The sequence below is a fragment of the Gigantopelta aegis genome, unplaced genomic scaffold (genome assembly GCF_016097555.1).
Source record: "Gigantopelta aegis isolate Gae_Host unplaced genomic scaffold, Gae_host_genome ctg3357_pilon_pilon, whole genome shotgun sequence".
NCBI lineage: Eukaryota > Metazoa > Mollusca > Gastropoda > Neomphalida > Peltospiridae > Gigantopelta > Gigantopelta aegis.
This window is the reverse complement of record NW_024533296.1, coordinates 52,325-75,575: the sequence shown is the minus strand read 5'-3', so window position 1 is coordinate 75,575 and position 23,251 is coordinate 52,325. Positions and strand designations below refer to the sequence as shown.

The 23,251-nt window shown below is 32.9% G+C and overlaps 1 pseudogene; it reads left to right on the top strand.

Annotated features, from left to right (window-relative positions):
• The first annotated feature begins 4,834 nt into the window (after positions 1–4,834).
• LOC121392073 lies at positions 4,835–23,119 on the top strand (annotated as a pseudogene).
• The last annotated feature ends 132 nt before the right edge of the window (positions 23,120–23,251 follow it).

Sequence of the window (23,251 nt, the reverse complement as noted above, 5' to 3'; positions counted from 1 at the left end):
CCCTTCACTAAAGAAATGGTCCCTTGCCCAGATGTGTTTGTTTGTTGTTCTTCTCGCTCGAGGAAATGTACTTGAGCTCACTTTGTGGTTAGAGCAGGAAGTCTCTTACAACAACTCTCATGGCACATCAAACAATGTTTCGATTTGCTCAAAAGTTGGCATTTTTGAAGAGATCCTTCCTTATTTTGGCCTGGTTTGTCTAAAATGCCTTGTAACCACAGAATATTTAACAGTGTATTGCTAAATAAGATATTTATAAGACAAATGCAAAATTAATTGTCAATCTAGTATTTAGTAGTAGTCTGTTTTGTATTTGATGTCATAGATACATTGGTATGTGTGGACAGTATAACTAAGTGTTTCCCCGTGAACTATTGGGAACAAATATTTGTAAATAGACGTCGACGTTATTGAAATAAACTATCACGAAATTACATTGTAAAGTAGTATACTGAAAATAATGTTAAATACAATAATACAGCAACAAAATCAATTTAATCTTCCATTATTATTATTATTGGCTAGTAAGTCATTGAAAGCCCTATGTGGTTAGTTGCAACTGTCACACCAAGGAAGGATACAATGACAAATCCAGCTAACACTGGCAAACTACAGTAACCAATTCCTGTACAACTGACCCAACCAGCTGCACCAGTTACTGAACCAGCTGCTGCACCAAGTCCTGGCGATGTCTATCTGGATGCATAATATTGTCAAACAGTCGACTTGTTCGGTCGAAGAAATCTCTTCTCCTTTGATTTTGTCTAAGACAATATTCGACACAATTTAACCAAAGACCACAAAAACACCTTCAAATAATCGCCATTAAATCCTGCAGTACCTTCAGCTACACCACTTCCAATATCTCAGGTAGACAGCATCTTTGTCTTTTTATAAACAACTCAGTGCCTTGGACACACTTTGGTAAGAAAGTGTCACTTGTTTTCTATAACTGTTTAGTAATCTTATTCTTAATCAATCAATGGCCTAAGCAACTTCTCCTTAGCTGCAGCTTTTATTTCTATTGAAACAACCATTGGTTCTGGCCAGTAATCTCAAACAATGAACTTAATACATGCAAGAAATTAGAGATCATCTTTATTGTTGTACCCATCTTGATCTAAATACACACTCACTCTCTTTGTATTTAATTTAAACTAGTTACAAACATAAGGTAATTTCCTGGGAATTCCCTGTATAGAAACAAGATGTGTCCTTTGGCTTGTTTAGTGTGAATAATGTTATGTCATGTTACTAGTATTAGTAAACAATCATTATTGTTACTAAATTTACACTGGCCCTTTCAACGATTATGATCCAAAACATGTTAACTAGAGGTAGTACCTATTATTACCATAATAGAGTCTACTGATGTGAGGATAAGTTATTATATTGACATATTATGTAGATGTTATTCATGAAAAAAGGGAACTATCAATTAACATGATCAGAATCATTATTCTATAACTATTATTAACTAATGTAGAATGTATTTCTCAAAACTAGTATCTTAAATTACGTCGTATTTTAGGATCATTGACCTGGACACTACAATCCGTGGACAAATGAGGGAACCAATTAAAGTCCACTAGTCTCTAGAAGTAACCATACCACGTTAAGATAGATAGCTTATAGAACCGACTACTCCAACAACATACCAGTAAATGACAAAGTAAATGGTTTAACTGATGGATTCAATAATATATATCAATAATGGATTTCATTATCTTCCCAGTTTCTCCATGATAATACAATCAACTAGAATAAAGATTAGTAAATCTGGACTTCCCAGTGACAACCAAGTACCAATAATAGCAATTAAAAATGATATAATGACATTTTATTAACATATCTCAGATATATATAATATATATTAACAATGACAATGTTCAGCTTCCGAATATTGTATAATAAGTTAAAATATGAACATGAAGTAGTTTTTTATGCTGAGTTTTATTTTATGCTTTTGTTGTGATGACTAATACACCCAAAAAACAATCCAGTGATAATCCTCTTGCAGTATATTCTAATTCAGTACCAATTCTAGTACAGGTATCAAAATGTACCAATTATTCTCCCAATTGATTCATCAGCTCCTGCAGCAACTAGTGGTTTAAAAGATCCTTCCTCTCAAATATACATTATCAGGTTTAGGAATGGATACAAAGCTTGGTTCCAGAAAAATATTCCAATAGCATAACAGACAAACTTTGACTCAAGCCATATAATAGATTCCACAAGACTTGTCAATGCTCTTAGAAAGTTGCAGTATTGTTTTGCTGGCTCCAAGCAGATTAATGAAAACTCAACAACTCTATGTTTGGTTAAACACTTGTTCCTCACCCTTGTTTGTACAATCTAGCTAAGACTGATAAGTTTGTCTAGCAATCACTAACCAACATGTATTCCCATATCATTTCTTTCTTCTTCTGTTGATAGGTCATGATCATATGTTATATCCACCATCTCTTTGAAGCAACATCATGACATGATTAAGAGAACTTCTTCACAATTCCTCTTGGTATACCTTTATGTCCTCTGTGGTACATCTCCTTGATTGTTACATGTGCTAGTCTCTATGTTATGAGGTAACTAATATAAATAGACTTGAGACTGCTTGCACTTACTAGGGAGATCTAGACCACTCAAAAAAAATATATAAAAAACATTCCGGGTTACAAGTACTGGTAATTAGCTGGTTTGAAATGAGTGTGGATTATACTATGTATTGTTAGTATGATTAACACATTATAATATGTTGAGTTTTGTAGACTATAATAGCTATAATATTATGATTTATATGTTTACTGTATTATAAGTTAAACCAATATATTATCACAGTAAACTATTAGCCAAGTAAGCAGTACTATGTCAGTAAATATAACAGTTATGTTATATATGTTGATGAAATAAACAAGTAACATTGTTAATAGTTTTTTCTCTTTTTATTACAACCACTATACTACTGGTTGATCCACAACCAGTCCTCCTCCCAAACCACCAAATCAACAACTCCAATTATTGTACCAGCCATAGGTACAACAGACCCCAATGTTGCACCAGCTGCTATGCCATTTACAACACCAACTTCTGTACCAACTCCAGAATGTATAAACAGAATATACAAGGTTTTTTACATAAGAAACAATGCTAAAATAACTAGAACATTACCAGTAGTAGTGTTAGATATAGACACGTATTACAACTTAGGATGACTATAATATTTAACAAGAAATCATCTTAACTATCACTAACCTACTTGTAACTAGTGTAGCACTCAATAATGGGCTTAAGAACACCTCACAATCAAACTGAAAGCGAATGGTGTAATGTTATAATTTATAAGTATTAGTTTAAGTTATAGTAAAATTTGGATTTCCATCCTTCTAAATATTAATTTTCTGCAGTAAAAGAATGTTTGATTATTATAATGGGTTTGGTATATTGAGGGGTCCTCTCTCATTGGCAGCATATCAACAAGATTAAAAAGGATTAACTCCAAAACAAGATCTCTTAAAAAAGTCAACAAGCTCATGACAGAGTGAGTGAGCCAATTAAAAGTGGGAGTAGTGTCTCAAACATTAGCACCTCCCTGTAGTAAGGTCAGTTAAATATTATTATATAGTTAATTATTTGTGTTATAATGATAGGGTCAGTTCTCCTCCTCCTCCACCATCGCCATGGCAACAATTGACATCACCTGATGGAAAACAAATATTACTATAATGTCCTTTCATGGAGGTATGTGAGTGACTTTAACTTTTTTTTATCTCATTATCAATTATATAGTTTCTTCAATGGGAGTGTCCTCCTGATTTCAAGCCACACCCCCACCACTGGCCTGTTTGCTATGGTATCCACATTTGGTACATTTAAAAGAAATGCTAAAGGAGCCATTGTTCCATTGACCACACCACTGAACCATAGAAGATAGTATAAAAGACAATGGTTGACAATATCTTAAAGAAAAGAGGAGCTAGTAGCCGACCACTTTTAACACCCACATACACTAATGATGATGATGACACCCACCCCCTGCTCTAACGAGGTCATCCTTATGGTTTCATGGTCTACTGTAGCTGTCAGGTAATGATACTATATAGTATACAACTAGTAATGGTAATGTTGCTATATATAGTAATGTTACTAATAACAACTAAGATAAATGTTTTGGGATATATGGTAACTACTAAAGGACAATGTACAATAAACTACTATATAAGGTAATGTTATTAACAAAATAATAGTACAGTTATGTTACTATATATAGTAACAATATTACAATTAATGTTACTATAATATAGTAACATTACTAAATATTTTTATTGTGTAGACCTCAAAATATACCAGCAAAAAGTAGAAGAGACTACAGAGAATGTTTCCAGTACAAGAAGAGGACCAGTATCATCTGATGATGCGGAAGAAAAGATAAAAGATGATTATTCATTTAAAGAGAAGACATTATCTAGTGGAACTGATCTCCATTAAATGAGGAGGTAGCCCCCCTGGTCAATTGTAAAGATTTAGTTTTAAAAAGAAAACTGCGGTAGAACTAATATTAAACAAAGATCAAGTGACTGTAACTATAATTAGTTTTAATATTATGTCAATATACTAAACTATATTACGTTCCTTGTATTTTGCTACAACTATCCATGAATATTTGTAATAGAATGAAGTATTACTTATCATTTAAAGTGGTATTAAACTGAAACTACATGCAAATACAATAATACAACAACAAATCAATTTAATATATTATTATTGTTGTTATTACATAGTAAGTCATTAAAGCTTATGTGTATCTTGCAACTGTCACACCAAAGAATGATCCATGACAAATCCAGCAAAGCCTCCGAGTGCAGTACCAATTCCTGGTACAACTGACCCAATAGCTGCACCACTTATTGCACCAGCTGCTGCACCAACAAGTGGTTTGCTATCTGGATTCATAATATTGTCAACAGATCGACGTGTTCGGTCTCTGAGCTCTTGTCCCTTGATTTGTCCAAGACAATATAGAAACACAATTTACTCCAAGAGCACAACAGATTTAACTAATCTGCCAATAAATCCTGCAGTAGCTTTTACACACTCCAATATCTCATAGACAGCATCTTTGGTCTTGTTATAAGCCCAGTCAGCACCTTGACGCACTCTGGTAAGAAAAACTGCCACTTGTTCTATCACCTGTTTAGTAATCTCTATTCCTAAATCAATCAATTGCCTGAGGACTTCTTTAGCTGCATATCTTGTTTCTATTGAAACTCCACAATACTCTCCAGCAAAATCTCAACAATTAATGTAACAAGAGATTTAAGAGACCATCTTCATCGTTCCCCATCTCGTTATAAATACACACTTCTTCTCTGTCTTAATTTATACCAGTGACAAACAAAGGTAGGACAGTCCCTGTGTTGCTTTTATTCTTATCCTGAATCATGTTAATGATTCATGTTACTATATTTAGTAATAATCATTATTGTTACTAGATTGTACCAACTCTTTAGACATTTACTCCAATATGTGAACTAGAGGTAGTATCTATTATCATATTAGAGTCTACTGATGAAGATAATGATTATATTGATATATTGTGTATATATTACTTAATTAATCAAATAAAAATTGAAATATTCAATCAACTTCTCATGATCAAAATTATTATCCCTGTAACTATTATTAACTAACATAATAATACACATAATATATAATACACCATACTTGTCTCCAGCAATCTCAACAATTAACTTAATTATAGCATTTAAGAGATCACCTTTATTGTGATCCATCTTGTTCTAAATACACACTCCTTTTCTTTGTCTTTAATTTATACTAGTTACAAACATAAGGTAATTTCCCTGGGACAGTCCCTGTATTGAACAAGATGTGTCATTTTGTCTTGTTTTCTATTTATGTTTGAATCATGATGTCATGTTACTATATTTAGTAAGTCATTATTGTTACTAAATTGTACGGACTCTTTCAACATTTATTTCAATATGTGGTACCATCTATTACCATATTAGAGTCAACTGATGAAGATAATGATTATATTGACAGATTATATATATACATATTATTTAATTGATCAAATGAAATAATTGAAATATGTCAATTAACTTCTCAGAATTATTATTCCTGTGACTATTATAAAAAGGTTATTTCTCAAAACGAGTATCTTTAATTATGTCGTATTTTATCAATTGATCTGGACACTACAACTCCAACAAATGATCCAACAATAAATCAACTAGTCCTCCTATAGTCATACCCACTTTAGATAGATAGTAACCAATGACTACTCCTACAACAGTACCAGTAACTGCACCAAGTAATGGTTTAACTGATGGATTCATTATATTATCAACTGATTTCTTGTCTTCCCTGTTCTCCATGATTCTACAATCACTAGAATAAAGATTATTATCTGGACTTCCCCTGATAACAAGTACCACCCTAGCTATAAAAATTATATAATTAACATTTATATGAATAATCGATATATAATATATATAACAATGACAATGAACTTCCGATATTGTATAATAGTTAAAATATGACATGAAATTAAGTAGTTTTCTATGCTTGAGTTTTTCATTTTTATTTTATGCTTTTGTTGTGGTAACTAATACACCCAAAAAACAATCAGTGTTAAATCTTCTTGCAGTATATCCTAATGCAGTACCAACTCCTGGTACAGGTACCAAAATGTACCAATTATTCCTGCAGCGCTAGCAACTAGTGTTTTAAAAGATACATTCCTCTCTATACTTATAACGTTAGCAATGGATACAAACTTGGTTCCAGAAATATTTCCAATAGCATAACCGGACAAACTTGACTCAAGACATATAATAGATTCCACAATAACTTGTCAATGAAAGTTGCAGTATGTTTTGCTGGCTCCCACAGATTATGGACAGCAACTCTAGTTTTGGTTGAACCTTGTTCCTCACCTTGAATTGTTGTACATCTAAGACTGATCAGTTTGTCTAGCAATCACTAACCAACATGTATTCCCATATCATTTCTTTCTACTTCTTTAAGAACTCTCCTAGCTACATCTATCATGTTGATAATGTCATGATCATATGTTATATCCACCATCTCTTGAAGCAACATCATGACATGATTAAGAGAAACTTCTTTCACAATTCATCTTGTACCTTTATGTCCTCTGTGGTCATCTCCTTGATTGTTACATTTTTGGGGGGCTAGTCTCTATGTTATGATGTTAACTAAATAGACTTGAGACTGCTTGCTTACTGGGGAGATCTAGACCACTCAAAATAAATATATAAACATTCCTGGTTACAAGTACTGGTAATTAGCTAGTTGAACTAGTGTGGATTATACACTATGTATTGTTAGTAATGATGTACACATTATAATATGTTGAGTTGTGTAGACTATAGTAGCTACAATATTATGATTTATTATGTTTACTGTCTTCAGCATATTATAATATTAAACCAATATATATTCACAGTAACTATTAGCCAAGTAAGCAGTACAATGTCAGTAATATAATAGTTTATGTTATATGTGTCGATGAAATAACACCAAGTAACATTGTTAATAGTTTTTCCTCTTTTTATTACAACCACTATACAAATGGTTGATCCAACAACCAGTCCTCCTCCCAACCACAAATTATACCTCCAATTATTGTACCAGCCACAGGTACAACAGAACTCAATGTTGCACTTGCTGCTATGCCATTTACAACACCAACTTCTGTACCAACTCCAAGAATGTATAACAGAATATACAAGTTTTTTACATAAGAACAATGCTAAAATAAACTAGAACATTACCAGTAGTAGTGTTAGATATAGAGAAGTATTACAACTTAGGATAGACTATAATATTTAACACAGAAATCATCTTATCTATCACTAACCTACTTGTTAACTAGTGGTAGCACTCAATAATGGTGCTTAAGAACACACCTCACAATCAAACTGAAAGTGAATGTTGTAATGTTATAATTTATAAGTATTAGTTATAAGGTTATAATAAATTTTTTCCATCTTTCTAAATATTAATTTTATCAGTAAAAGAATGCTTGATTATTATAATGAGTTTGGTATATTGAGGGTCCTCTCTCAATTAATTTCTTTGTCTTATATTTCTTATGACTTTCTCTATTCTTCTCTCTCACAGGAGGAGGCCCCTCTCGTAATTTCAAGAAATAATGAGAATAATATTTATGCATTAGACCATGCATTCCTTGCCATGGTAACGAATACGTTTGAGATATGTACCCTTCCCTACAAATGACTCTGCTACATGAAGATTAACAGGGTCTGCCCCATATACTTCAACAGCTCGTCTCTGAGTATCTTGTAACGTCTATAATGATGTCATTATGATGTCATGGTGATGTAATTGTGACTTACTGCTTTTAACAAATTTAGCTGCTTTCTTTTGACTAAATTCCATTTGAATTATGCTTCAGGGACTCTCATACCTCGTATCTATGGCAACACATCTATAACATCATTATGACATCATGAACTAACCAGCTTAGCTACTAAGTTCAATTTTTGTGGACTTGTTTTAACTTGTCTTAAAGATCCATAAAACTCCTATATATACCAAATATTGTAATAACTTCCAAATATGGTAATGATTTCAATTATGATACATAATTGTGATGATAACTTCCATATATGATAATAACTTATAATTAGATGTACTTACTCTAGTTTGTGGTTGACTGTTGTTTGAAGGAGTACTCGACGAGAGTTGGTAAAGACAATGACAACTATGAAAGGAGAATGAATACATCATGTGACAATCACGTGATTATTGCCATCATATAATATAACATTTTATTATGCAAATCCATTCAATTATTACCTCATTAGATAACAAGGCTCTCTTCTTATTTCTGTTATCAGGAACTTGTTTATAAGACCAGCCTTAGTAAACCACGTGGTAAAATCTTAATTAACTTTAATTAATTAGTTTTAAACTAACTAAGGGGTTAAAATAACTGACCACGTCTTTGATATTTCATATCATTTTCAATATGTCTGTAAGTTCATTATAATATATACTTAAATAGATATATTTTATTTATTGTAGTTCTATGAAAATGATGCTATTAGAGATATAGAAAGAAAATGTTTAAATTATTATTGACTACAGGACAAAACAACTTAGTTGTTTTGTACTGTAGTAGAACAAAAACTTTTAATGATGGATGGAAACAGGTTACAATTCGGTAATATTTTTATCAGCTATCTGACTCTTTTTATCACAGTGACATGTAACAAATGCAATTACAGCAACAGTAAGACACAGACTAGTAGTGTGTGCTTGTATTGAAAATACATGTTAGTAATGATATTAAGAGTGATACTTAATATTATGTTAACAGGGTAACAAGAAAAATCAACCCTTCAGGACTGATTTTGATGAGTTAGATAATTCAGACAATATTCTAGACTACATTTGTGAAGGGTATGCACCTATAATCCTGTTATTTGACAAGATCAGTCATAGATTTGTCCCTAACTTAAGTATAATATAAATTTAGGTATGGAAGTTGTGGTGAGTTTCTTTAGATTTTTGATGTAACAAACATGCCAAACATAACAAAGACTTCAACATCATTAGTCAAACATATTGTAACAAATAACATTATGACATCAATTGTTATGTTTAATAGAACTGAGTGTCCAGTTGTTCAAATACAGGTATAAAACATTAGATAAGATGTATGTAGCTAACACATAAAAATATGACATGAAATTAATCAGTTTTCGATGCTTTTGAGTTTTTCATTTTCATTTCATTCTTGTTTAATACAGAGAACTAGACCACCCAAAACAAATACAATATTCAGTTACAGCCACTGGTAAGTTAGCTGGTTGGATTAGTATTATGTGTATTGTTAGTAATGATGTACTTATGTGATGTGTTGAGTTGTGGTTTATTATATTATACTGTCTTTCATACATTATGTTTTATATTTTCATATTTTAATATAAACCAATTAATTATCATAGTAAATATTAAACAAATAAACAAAACTGTCAGCAAATATAATAATTATGTTATATGATTGTCAATGAAATAAACAAGTAGCAATATTAATAGGTTTTTTAAAATTTTTTTTGCAAATTTACCAATGTCTAATTATCCGATAGCAAGTCCCATCAAACCTCCTCCCACACCACTAATCACACCTCCAATTATCGTATCAGCTACAGGTACAACAGACCCCAATGTTGTGCCAGCTGCTACACCAACTGCTATAACCACTTCCGACACCACCAGCACCAGCTACAGCACCAGTTACAGTACCACCGACGACTGAAACTATGTATATGTTTTTGGTAGCTATTTCTCCCTAAAACAATCCAGTGATAAATACTCTTGCAGCATATCCTAATACACTACCATCTCCTAGTACAGGTATCATAAATGTAGCAATAATTCCTCTAATTGCTGCATCAGCTCCTGCAGTAAGAACTATTGATCTAGAAGATACACTCCTCTCTAGACTCATAATGTTGACAGTGGATGTCGTTGTCTGCAACACAAACTCCAATATTTCCAATAACATACCAGACAAGGTTGATTCAAGACATACAACAGATTCCACTAGCTTGCCAATGAGATTTGCAATATGCTTTGCTGATATGTATAATAATTATGTATGTATTTACAGTATTTATATTGACTTGGAGATTCAGGTTTCAGATATTATTATTAGGACAACAGTATATATCTAAAGTCTTTAGTTTGTATCAAAAACTCAATTGACGTTTATTGTCATCACAAATTAATGAAACACATACATGAAGCAATATGTCTCATTTGTTACCCTCCTTTAGTGTAGTACCTCTAGATAACATAGAAATCTGAAATTATTTAATGTATATATAATAAGCTAAAGTATTATGTATAATAAAATAATATGTAAGCAACAGTTTTATATTGTTTATAGTATTATTAATCTTACTACATATTCATAGTCACTGTAGGGAGTTCATATATGTTTATTATAGTCACAAGATCTATAAATATTATGTTGAATGTTAATAACTTGTTTATAGTAAAATTAAACTTGTCCTTGGCATTATAAATTAATGTTACTAAGAAAACAATAAGAGAACAGTTAACGTACTATATATAGTAATAATATTACAGTCAATATTAATGTTAAAATATATAGTAACATTACTAATATTTTATTGTGTAGACCTCAAAATATACCAGCAAAAGTAGAAAGAGACTACAGAGAATGTTCCAGTACAAGAAGAGGACCCAGTATCATCTGATGATGAGGAAGAAAAGATAAAAGACAATTATTAATTTAAAGAGAAGACATTATTAGTGGAACTGATGTCACATTAACAGAGGAGGTAGCCCCTGGTCAATTCAAAGGATTTACTTTTTATGAAAAAAGACTGCCAGTATAACTAATATTAAACAAAGATCTATAGTGACTAGTAACTATAATAGTTAATATGTCAAACATACTAACTATATTACGTTCCTTGTATTTTGTTACAACTATCCAAGAATATTTGTAATAGACTGTTAATATCAATGAAGTATTACTTTATCATTTAAAGTGATATTAAAACTGAAACTACATGTAAACACAATAATATAACAACAAAATCAATTTAATATTATTATTATTATTGTTAAATAGTAAGTTATTAAAGCTTATGTGTTTCTTGCAACTGTCACACCAAAGAATGATCCAATGACAAATCCAGCTAACCCTCCAACTGCAGTACAATTCCTGGTACAACTGACCAATAGCTGCAACCATTTACTGCACCAGCTGCTGCACCAACTAGTGGCTTGCTATCTGGCCATGGATTCATAATATTGTCAACAGATCGACGTGTTTGGTTAATGAAAAAAAGGCTCTTGTCCGTGATTTGTCCAAGACAATATCGAACACAATTACTCCAAAGAGCACAACAGATTTCAACTAATCTGCCAATAAATCCTGCAGTAGCTTTTGCAGACTCCAATATCTCATAGACAGCATCTTGGGTCTTTTTAAAAGGCCATTCAGCACCTTGTTGCACTTTGATAAGAAAAGCTGCCACTTGTTCTATCACCTGTTTAGTAATCTCTATTCCTAAATCAATCAATTGCCTGAGGACTTCTTCAGCTGCAGATTTTTATTTCTATTAAAACACCATACTTGTCTCCAGCAATCTCAACAATTAACTTAATAATAGCATTTAAGAGATCACCTTTATTGTGATCCATCTTGTTCTAAATACACACTCCTTCTCTTTGTCTTCAATTAAACTAGTTACAAACATAAGGTAATTTCCCTGGGACAGTCCCTGTATGAACAAGATGTGTCATTTGTCTTGTTTTCCTATATTATGTTGAATCATGATGTCATATTACTATATTTAGTAACAGTCATTATTGTTACTAAATTGTACGGACTCTTTCAACATTTATTTCAATATGTGGTACCAATCTATTGCCATATTAGAGTCAACTGATGAAGATAATGATTATATTGACAGATTATATATATATATATTATTTAATTGATCAAATGAAATAATTGAAATATGTCAATTAACTTCTCAGAATTATTATTCCTGTGACTATTATAAAAGGTTATTTCTCAAAACGAGTATCTTTAATTATGTCTTATTTTATCAATTGACCTGGACACTACAACTCCAACAAATGATCCGACAATAAATCAAACTAGTCCTCCTACAGTCATACCCACTTTTAGATAGATAGTACCAACGACTACTCCTACAACAGTGCCAGTAACTGCCACCAGTAATGGTTTAACTGATGGATTCAATTATATTATCACTGATTTCTTGTCTTCCCTGTTCTCCATGATTCTACAATCACTAGAAATAAAGAATATTATCTGGACTTCCCCTGACAAACAAGTACCACCCTAGCTATAAAATTATATATTAACATTTATATGAATAATCGATATATAATATATATAACAATGACAATGAACTTCCGATATTGTATAATAGTTAAAATATGACATGAAATTAAGTAGTTTTCTATGCTTGAGTTTTTCATTTTTATTTTATGCTGTTGTTGTGGCAACTAATACACCCAAAAAACAATCCAGTATAAATCCTCTTGCAGTATATTCTAATACAGTACCAACTCCTGGTACAGGTATCAAAATGTACCAATTATTCTCCCAATTGATTCATCAGCTCCTGCAGCAACTAGTGGTTTAAAAGATACATTCCTCTCTATACTTATAATGTTAGCAATGGATACAAACTTGGTTCCAGAAATATTTCCAATAGCAATAACAGACAAACTTGACTCAAGACATATAATAGATTCCACAATAACTTGTCAATGAAAGTTGCAGTATGTTTTGCTGGCTCCCACAGATTATGGACAGCAACTCTAGTTTGGTTAAACACTTGTTTCCTCACCTTGAATTGTTGTACATCTAAGACTGATCAGTTTGTCTAGCAATCACTAACCAACATGTATTCCCATATCATTTCTTTCTACTTCTTTAAGAACTCTCCTAGCTACATCTATCATGTTGATAATGTCATGATCATATGTTATATCCACCATCTCTTGAAGCAACATCATGACATGATTAAGAGAACTTCTTTCACAATTCATCTTGTACCTTTATGTCCTCTGTGGTCATCTCCTTGATTGTTACATTTGCTAGTCTCTATGTTATGATGTTAACTAAATAGACTTGAGACTGCTTGCTTACTGGGAAGATCTAGACCCACTCAAAATAAATATATAAAACATTCCTGGTTACAAGTACTGTAAATTAGCTGGTTTGAACTAGTGTGGATTATACACTAGAATTGTTAGTAATGATGTACACATTATAATATGTTTAGTTGTGTAGGGGACTATAGTAGCTATATATATAGGATTTATTATGTTTTACTGTCTTCAGCATATTATAATATTAAACCAATATATTATCACAGTAACTATTAGCCAAGTAAACAGTACTATGTCAGTAAATATAATATTATGTTATATGTGTTGATGAAATAAACAAGTAACATTGTTAATAGTTTTTCTCTTTTTATTACAACCACTATACAAATGGTTGATCCAACACCATCCCTCCTCCCAACCACAAATTATACCTCCAATTATTGTACCAGCCCAGGTACAACAGAACTCAATGTTTGCACTTGCTGCTATGCCATTTACAACACCAACTTCTGTACCAACTCCAAGAATGTATAACAGAATATACAAGGTGTTTTACAAAAAACATCTAATAATATAGTTAACTCCTATAAACTAAACTAGAACATTACCAGTAGTAGTGTTAGATATAGAGAAGTATTACAACTTAGGATAGACTATAATATTTAACAAGAAATCATCTTATCTATCACTAACCTACTTGTTAACTAGTGGTAGCACTCAATAATGGTGCTTAAGAACACCTCACAATCAAACTGAAAGTGAATGTTGTAATGTTATAATTTATAAGATTAGTTATAAGTTATAGTAATTTTTTTTTTTTCCATCCTTCTAAATATTAATTTTATCAGTAAAAGAATGTTTGATTATTATAATGAGTTTGTATATTGAGGGGTCCTCTCTCAATTAATTTCTTTGTCTTATATTTCTTATGACTTTCTCTATTCTCTCTCTCACAGGGAGGGGAGGCCCCTCTCGTAATTTCAAGAAATAATGAGAATATATTTATGCATAGACATGCATTCCTTTGCCATGTAACGAATACGTTTGAGATAGGTACCCTTCCCTACAAATGACTCTGCTACATGAAGATTAACAGGGTCTGCCCCAATATACTTCAACAGCTCGTCTCTGAGTATCTTGTAAACGTCTATAATGATGTCATATGATGTCATGGTGATGTAATTGTGACTTACTGCTTTAAAAAAAATTGGCTGCTTTCTTTTTGACTAAATTCCATTTGAATTAATGCTTCAGGGGACTCTCATACCTCGTATCTATGGCAACACATCTATAACATCATTATGACATCATGAACTAACCAGCTTAGCTACTAAGTTCAATTTTTGTGGACTTGTTTTAACTTGGTCTTAAAGATCCATAAAACTCCTATATAATACCAAATATTGTAACAACTTCCAAATATGGTAATGATTTCAATTATGATACATAATTGTGATGATAACTTCCATATTATGATAATAACTTATAATTAGATGTACTTACTCTAGTTGTGGTTGACTGTTGTTTGAAGGAGTACTCGACGAGAGTTGGTAAAGACAATGACAACTATGAAAGGAGAATGAATACATCATGTGACAATCACGTGATTATTGCAATCATATAAATAAAACATTTTATTATGCAAATCCATTCAATTATTACCTCATTAGATAACAAGGCTCTCTTCTTATTTCTGTTATCAGGAACTTGTTTATAAGACCAGCCATTAGTAAACCACGTGGTAAAATCTTAATTAACTTTAATTAATTAGTTTTAAACTAACTAAGGGGTTAAAATAACTGACCACGTCTTTGATATTTTCATATCATTTTCAATATGTCTGTAAGTTCATTATAATATATACTTAAATAGATATATTTTTATTTATTGTAGTTCTATGAAAATGATGCTATTAGAGATATAGAAAGAAAATGTTTAAATTATTATTGACTACAGGACAAAACAACTTAGTTGTTTTGTACGTAGTAGAACAAAAACTTTTAATGATTGGATGAAAAAAACAGGTTTCAAATTCGGTAATATTTTTATCAACTATCTGACTCTTTTTATCACAATGACATGTAACAAATGCAATTACAGCAAAGTAAGACACGGACTAGTAGTGTGTGCTTGTATTGAAAATACCATGTTAGTAATGATATTAAGAGTGATACTCGATATAATGTTAAACAGGGTAACAAGAAAATCAACCTTCAGGACTTGATTTTTGATGAGTTAGATAATTCAGACAATATTCTAGACTACATTTGTGAAGGGTATTCACCTATAATCCTGTTATTGACAAGATCAGTCATAGATTTGTCCCTAACTTAAGTATAATATAAATTTAGGTATGGAAGTTGTGGTGAGGTCTCTTTAGACTATTGATGTAACAAAACATGCCAACCTTTATGTATTCACATAACAAAGAATTCAACATGTTAGTCAAACATATTGTAACAAATAACATTTATGACATCAATTGTTATATTTAATAGAACTGAGTGTCCAGTTGTTGAAATACAAGTATAAAACATTAGATAAGATGTATGTAGCTAACACATAACATCTGTATATTAACAATATATGTATGTTTATTTGTATAATATTCAGAAAACTACATTAAAAGTAAGCAGTACCATTTATAAACTTGTGGGGATAGTGAAATATCAGAATAGACACTACTCTTCATTATACTCTCCACAGAAAACAATACTTGATGGTTCTATAATCAGTAACACTAATGTATGTGCAAAATTGTATTTTGTACAATCAATCACCAGGTTACTCATGTTAATACAGCAAAATCATTCAACAAGATCTATTCATGATTTTCTATCAATCAGATGAAATTTACAAATGTACATGTACTTTTCATACCAAAAATGTAAACTGCAGGCAATAGAAACAACACACAGTCTATGTAATCTATTACATATCTCACTACAATGGACTACCTAACAGATGAAGTGAGATGAATACTATGTGTATACTATATGGTCAGTCTGAAGAAAAATGATTTCAGTTCATTCATGCGTATATGGACATCATAACGGCAAAGGTATTAACAAACTACCAAAGATCAGGACATTGTCCCTTCACAAGATCAGTGTACAATTGAGAAGTTAATATTAGAAGTACCTGAAGATCTTACACCTACTAAAAGAGAGATAAATGGAGTCTCACCTCTTTCTTTATCTCCACTTTCAGAGGGAGTTGACCCTGTTCCTTGTTGCTACTGATAATATAGATTTATTATATCCAAAACCTGTTTGACTGGTATTTTTTAACTTTGTCAATATAACTTATTATTTATTGGCTTCCTCTTGATGTACCATTGCACTTTTTAAAAACTAAAAAGTTATGCCACCACTTTCTTATAAAAATTGTGACATAAATTATGAATGTCCATTTCTGTATTAACTGTTGTTATATAAACAGTCTTAGGTTGACCCTATGTAATTAGCTAATCATAGCTACGACAAGGTAAGTCAATAGCCATTAACTGAAGAAAGTTATCCAAAGCTGGAGGACTTGAAGAACTAAAGGAGCTGTATATAAATTTAGATAATGAAGAGTGTTTAGGTAATGATTTTATTTTTTAAGCCCTATAAAATTAAATATGATAAAAATTAGTAATGTTGTTCTAGTTTGCTTAAGTAGAACTAATTTTCAACAGTCTTTTTAGTTTCATCGATGATAGTAATCATATTCATCGGTACCGTTAATTGGATTCATAAGCGTACACAGTGCGCCCCACAAGAGCATGAAGACAAAATCTGCAGTACATATAAAAGGAAATGAAAACCACCTTGGATAGGTTTGTGTTGTGGGCCAGCGTTCTGCAATGCATCAGACCTCTGAGATGTTACCAGCATACTCTACGGAGTATCCGAAAGGCCGACTAGGATAGGGCTGGTAGTCCCTTTAAACGAGAAGAGGCTGGTGTATTTGTGGTTCCCGGTTCCTGAATGCGATATTCCCTAAGAGCTGGAATCCCGTACGGCTGGTTTTAAGTTAGGGCGATGCTCCAGCCAGGATTACCTCGCGAAGACGAGGGTTACCAAGCCAGGTGGCGGTCCCAGCTAGCAATAGCAGGGAATCCTGGAGCCTAAGTGGAAGCCTGAGTGGGTGAGCGAGTAGGAATCGTTTGGGCAACACAACATGTTTTTTTTTTATTTTTTTTAAATAAATCTTAACTTTATTTTAAACTACAAGAAATGTCAGTCAATCCAAAGTAAAGTTAATGTTAAGTTTTAGTAGCCAGCTAAGATTAGTCGAACTACTACTAAAATAGAGAACAACAATACATAATAAAATAGAACTACGAATTGGAGAAGTTAGAGATATCGAGAGACATTTGACGACGTATGATATGGCAGGAATGTTTTATCAGAAATTCATGAAATGGGTGTTGCAATTACAGATGCATGAATAAATAGTATCTGACACAAATAATATATCATTCTTTTGGAAGCATTCCTATGGAAACATTCCTGTCTTTAGACACTTCTCCTAGTTTAAAGGTACGCATTAAGTTGATCTTCACTGTTGTATTATAATTTGCAGGTAAATAGCAATGCATTAACTGGAAAGAAAGATCATTTGTGGGTGAAAAGAGTGAGTGTTTAATAATTATATTATAATATCATATATTAAACAGTCTGCAGCTAGAGCTCATCTTAGTGTGTGTAGGCCAGTGTTCTGCAATGCATCAGACCTCTGAGATTGTTACCAGCATACTCTTCGGAGTATCCGAAAGGCCGACTAGGATAGGGCTGGTAGTCCTCCCTTTAAACGAGATGAGGCTGGTGTATTGGTGGTTCCCGTTTCCTGCTTGAGATGACTGGGTTGACATCCCTAAGAGCTCGAATCCCATACAGCTGGTTTTAAGTTAGGGTGATGCTCCAGCCAGGATTACCTCGTCTTCGGACAATGGTTACCAAGCCGAAGACGGCAAGTCCCAGCTAGCGATAGCAGGAATCCTGGAGCCTAAGTGGAAGCCTGAGTGGGTGAGTGAGGATGGATCGTTGGGGCAACACACAAGGTTTTTTTTATAAATTTAGATTATTTTACAAACTACCTATCAGTAAAGCTGTCAACAAATTTGTGAAATGTTCTATATTGTCAATAATTTTTAATTGGTTTGACTGGTTAATTAGATACATTGAAAATCCTGATATTCAGAATCTCATAAAAAATAAAGACATGATATTTAAGATACATAAGAGACCAGCATTGGTAAAATCTTAATTAACTTTAATTAATTAATTTAAGATAACTAAGGGGTTAAAAATAATGGACACGTGTTTTGATATTTCATAACTCGTTCTCATTGTCAATATGTCTGTAAGTTCATTATAATAAATACTTAATAGATATATTTTATTTATTATAGTTCTATAAACGTGATGCTATTAGAGATATAGAAAGAGAATGTCAGAAAAAATGGAAGAATACAAGAGTATTTGAGTTAGATGCCCCTAAGGTAATTTGTAATTAATATGTCTCACTTTATTTAATCTCACAATTAGCCAGAGTAAGGTCCAGAGTTTGATCACAAAAACAAAATATTTGTGACATTTCCTTTATCCCTACATGAATGGACAACTTCATTTAGGACATACTTTTACCATCTCAAAGGTAACGTTACCATAGAAACAGTACTCTATTATTATATATATATTGTTACCATTACAACACAACTTTCTCATTTCTCAGGCTGAGGTAAGTGATAAATATAATTTCATGGTTGCTATGGTAACTGTTTTAGTTTTCCCTTGGTTACCAACGATTGAAAGGGAAGAGATGTTTATTTTCCATTTGGTTTTCATTGTACTGGAATGCCTATTAAGTAATTATGCTTTATTTGATCATGTGATTGTCATGTGACATGTAGGCCTGTGCTGATAAATTAAAACGTGAAATATCAGAATATGGTTTTCCACCTCAGTTCCCTGAGATATCTCAGGAGAAAGAGAGATATCACAACCTGATCCTGCAGATCCTACCAAGAGAGTAAAGAAAGTGAGTTACGCATTTTCAAATCTGGTTTATATAAACTGGTTGTACAGGTTAAGAGTAATGGCAACTAAAGGAGGCGATGCTGTCTACCAGTGGGGTATCATGAAAAGCTTTGGGTCTTTCAGATAATGATATACTTAAGTAAATGTTATCACATGATAGTCACATGATTATCGCATGATTGATATAGGTTTGCTGATGCTAGTTACTGGTTGGTAGTACTTCCCTCCAATAGCTAAAGAGGACTTGTCAGCTCTTGGGCTTCAAAGTATATATAGGGAATGGTATGTGGGTAGTCCCTCTTGTCCTTCCTCCTATGTAGGTAGACTGGCGTAGATCCTTTATTACTACTGATGTTAATCCTTACTATGACTCCTTTGTGAGGTGGCATTTTTTTAACTTTACAGGATCGTGGAAAAATTTAAATTGGAAAGAGGTATTTGCTTTGAAAGTTGTTTCATCTCCCTCTCTCTATTTCTTTCTCTCACCCTCCCATCCTCCCTTCCCTAGGCACACAATATTTTCTCCAATGGACAATCAACCTAGTATGGATCATGACAGAGCATCGGGTGAAGGAGTAGGTCCCCAGGAATATACACTAATTAAAATGAAAAGCAATGAACCATTCCCGGAGAAACTCAAGTCAGTCACACGACTATCACATGACATTCTTATGACACACGCATGCTATATTCAGATCATTTATCTGGTCAGTCAGTGTATTTGGTAGCAGCTACACATTGCGTCCAGAGACAATGTACGGTCAGACAAACTGTTGGATTCATCCTGAGCTACCATATATGCATATAAAGTGAAGTCTGGTGAGGTCTATTCAGTACTGAGCGGGCTGCCCTTAACATGGCCATATCAAGAGTTTACAGATGAGTTTGGCAAATATGTACCACTAGTTCATTTGAAAGGACAGGTATGGGAGTATGAGTTATGTGGTATGGATTGAGTCTGCTATAGGATATTATGGGTCTACCTCTCAAAGCTCCTCTGACATCATATGATGTCATCTATACATTACCTATGTTAACTATCAAAGAAGATAAAGGTTGGATCATGTGATGATCACATGCTTTAAGCTCCTCTCATCTTTAGGTCCTTGGGATAGTGACATCAGTCCCTTCAGACGCTCCTATGATTATGCAGCTCTTAGAGACTTGAAGAAAAAAGAAGGTCCTCCCTCATAGCTATCATATTTTATTGTAACATCACTTATTTAGGCCTTCAGAGAAAAATAAATTTGGTATGGAAATTAAAGACGAAATGGTCTTACCTTTTAATCCTGTAAGGTTGAGTCTCAGTCTCATTTTCATGGTCTCATTCCCATACCAGTACCAATTATAAATATTCCTGATCTCGGAGATCTATCTGCTGAGGTAGCCTGTAATCAGATGAAAGTACAATCACAAAATGATCGAGCTCAACTGATAAAGCTAAGGAACTCACGTTACATGAAAGATTTATGAAGGCAGTAAGTCCGTGACTTTGAATATACTATCATGTGATCTGTCCATTGTGATTTAGGTATTGACTGTAGGAGTATATAAAGGAGAGAAGGTGCGGTTGCAAAGAAGAAAGTCCCAACAGTTATGGTGGACAATGAGGAGGCTGTCCTTTATCAGAACCAGAGAGAACTGTTATATCACGATCTGGTGATCGCTGTGTTGTAGCACTTTGTGATCAATGGTTAATAATGATGTCCCATATGATGTCATATGATCTATATTTGATAGGTATTTAGATTATGGAGAAGGGGGATTGGAAAGATCAGACAAAGGAAACATAAAAGGACTTAGAGTGTGAGTAAACCCTATAATTAATAAAATATAATAATTAAAAACTCTGATAATTATATACATTTAGTTTTTCAGATGATGTTCGTAACAACTTTGAATCCACTCTGGACTGGTTACACGAGCACGCTTGTTCCCGTTCCTATGGTCTGGGTACCAAGATCCCTTGGGTATTTCCGGAACAATATCTCATAGAAGCTTTATCTGACTCTACAATCTACATGGCATATTATACAATAGCCTCATTATTACAAGGGTGGGCTGTGAGGTCAATGGATTCCTCAAGTTGCTGCACCTACGGGTATCAGGTAACAATCAGATTAGAGTATGATCTCATTAAGATGTCATAGACCTGAGCAAATGACAATGGAAGTCTGGGACTAGGGTCTTTTTGGAGGGAACATTCCTCCTACAGATATCCCATTGAGTCTCTACAGTAAGAACGAGACTCCGCGACTATGACTATAATATATAGAATATTGTCATGTTATCTAGACATAAGAGGCGGAGTTTTCCTACTGGTATCCTGTAGATCTACGAGTGTCTGGAAAAGACTTAATTCAAAAGCATTTGACGTATTTTTTATATAATCATGTGGCAAATATGGCCGACACCCACAAGAGAAAGGATGGGGTAGTCCCGGAGATTTTTGTGTTGGCTGGAGGGGGTACGAGGAAATGGTCACCTCCTGTTAAATTCTGAAAAAGTAGGTATGGTCCACAATAATGGTAGTTAATTTATCTTCTTATTAGAGGTCTAAATCAACTGGTAATTTTCTGACATTAAGACAAGCTATTGAAAGAGTTTCTGCTGATGGTGAGACTAAATTTAGACTGATTGTCTCATCAAATTTTAATCTTATAGGTAACTCGTCTTGCACTAGCTGATGCTGGAGATGGTCTTGAGATGCTAATTTTGTTTACACAATGGCAGACGCGGGTTACTCCGTCCGGTATACAATGTTAGAGTGGTTAAGGTATGTCCCATTCGTATCTCTATGCATCCATTATATCTCTGATTATAGGAAGTTATCATTGACAAGAAAACCAATGAGGAACAATAGCCGTGAGAATGGTTCTTATCAGGATCTAATCTTTAATAATGAGATCAACAGAGCCATACAATTAACTGATCAATTTTATTGAAAAATATGTTATTAGAGAAGCAGTAAAAACTGGTTTCTATGATCTACAGGTATTGTAATGTAAAGAATTAGTGGACTCTTGTTGTCATAGTAACTATTGTTGTCATATTAATTTGTTGTTTGTTATTGTTTTGAACAGGCTGCCAGAGATCGTTATCGTGATATTACATCATCGGTGAAGGAAGGAATTGGAAGTTATTGGAAAAATTTATTGAAGTTCAATGTCTTCTATTGTCTCCAATTTGTCCTCACACAATGGAACATGTTTGGAATTTATTAGGGAAGTATGTCATAATGTCATGTATTCTGATCAACATATCTTCTTTACAGACAGGAAGTATTATGACAGCACAATGGCCACATTGTGAACAAATAGATGATATATTACTTAAAAGAAAGTCAGTATATTACTGATGTCACTCACGAGTTTAGAGTGAGAATTTAAAATGATGGAGCTCCAGAAAAGGGTTAGTATAGTAATGATATTATGAGATAAAGTGTTCCTCTGATGTGTTATAGAAAGGACTAGGGACTCTCTCGTCCAGAATATGGTGTTATCTATGTTGCTGATGATTAT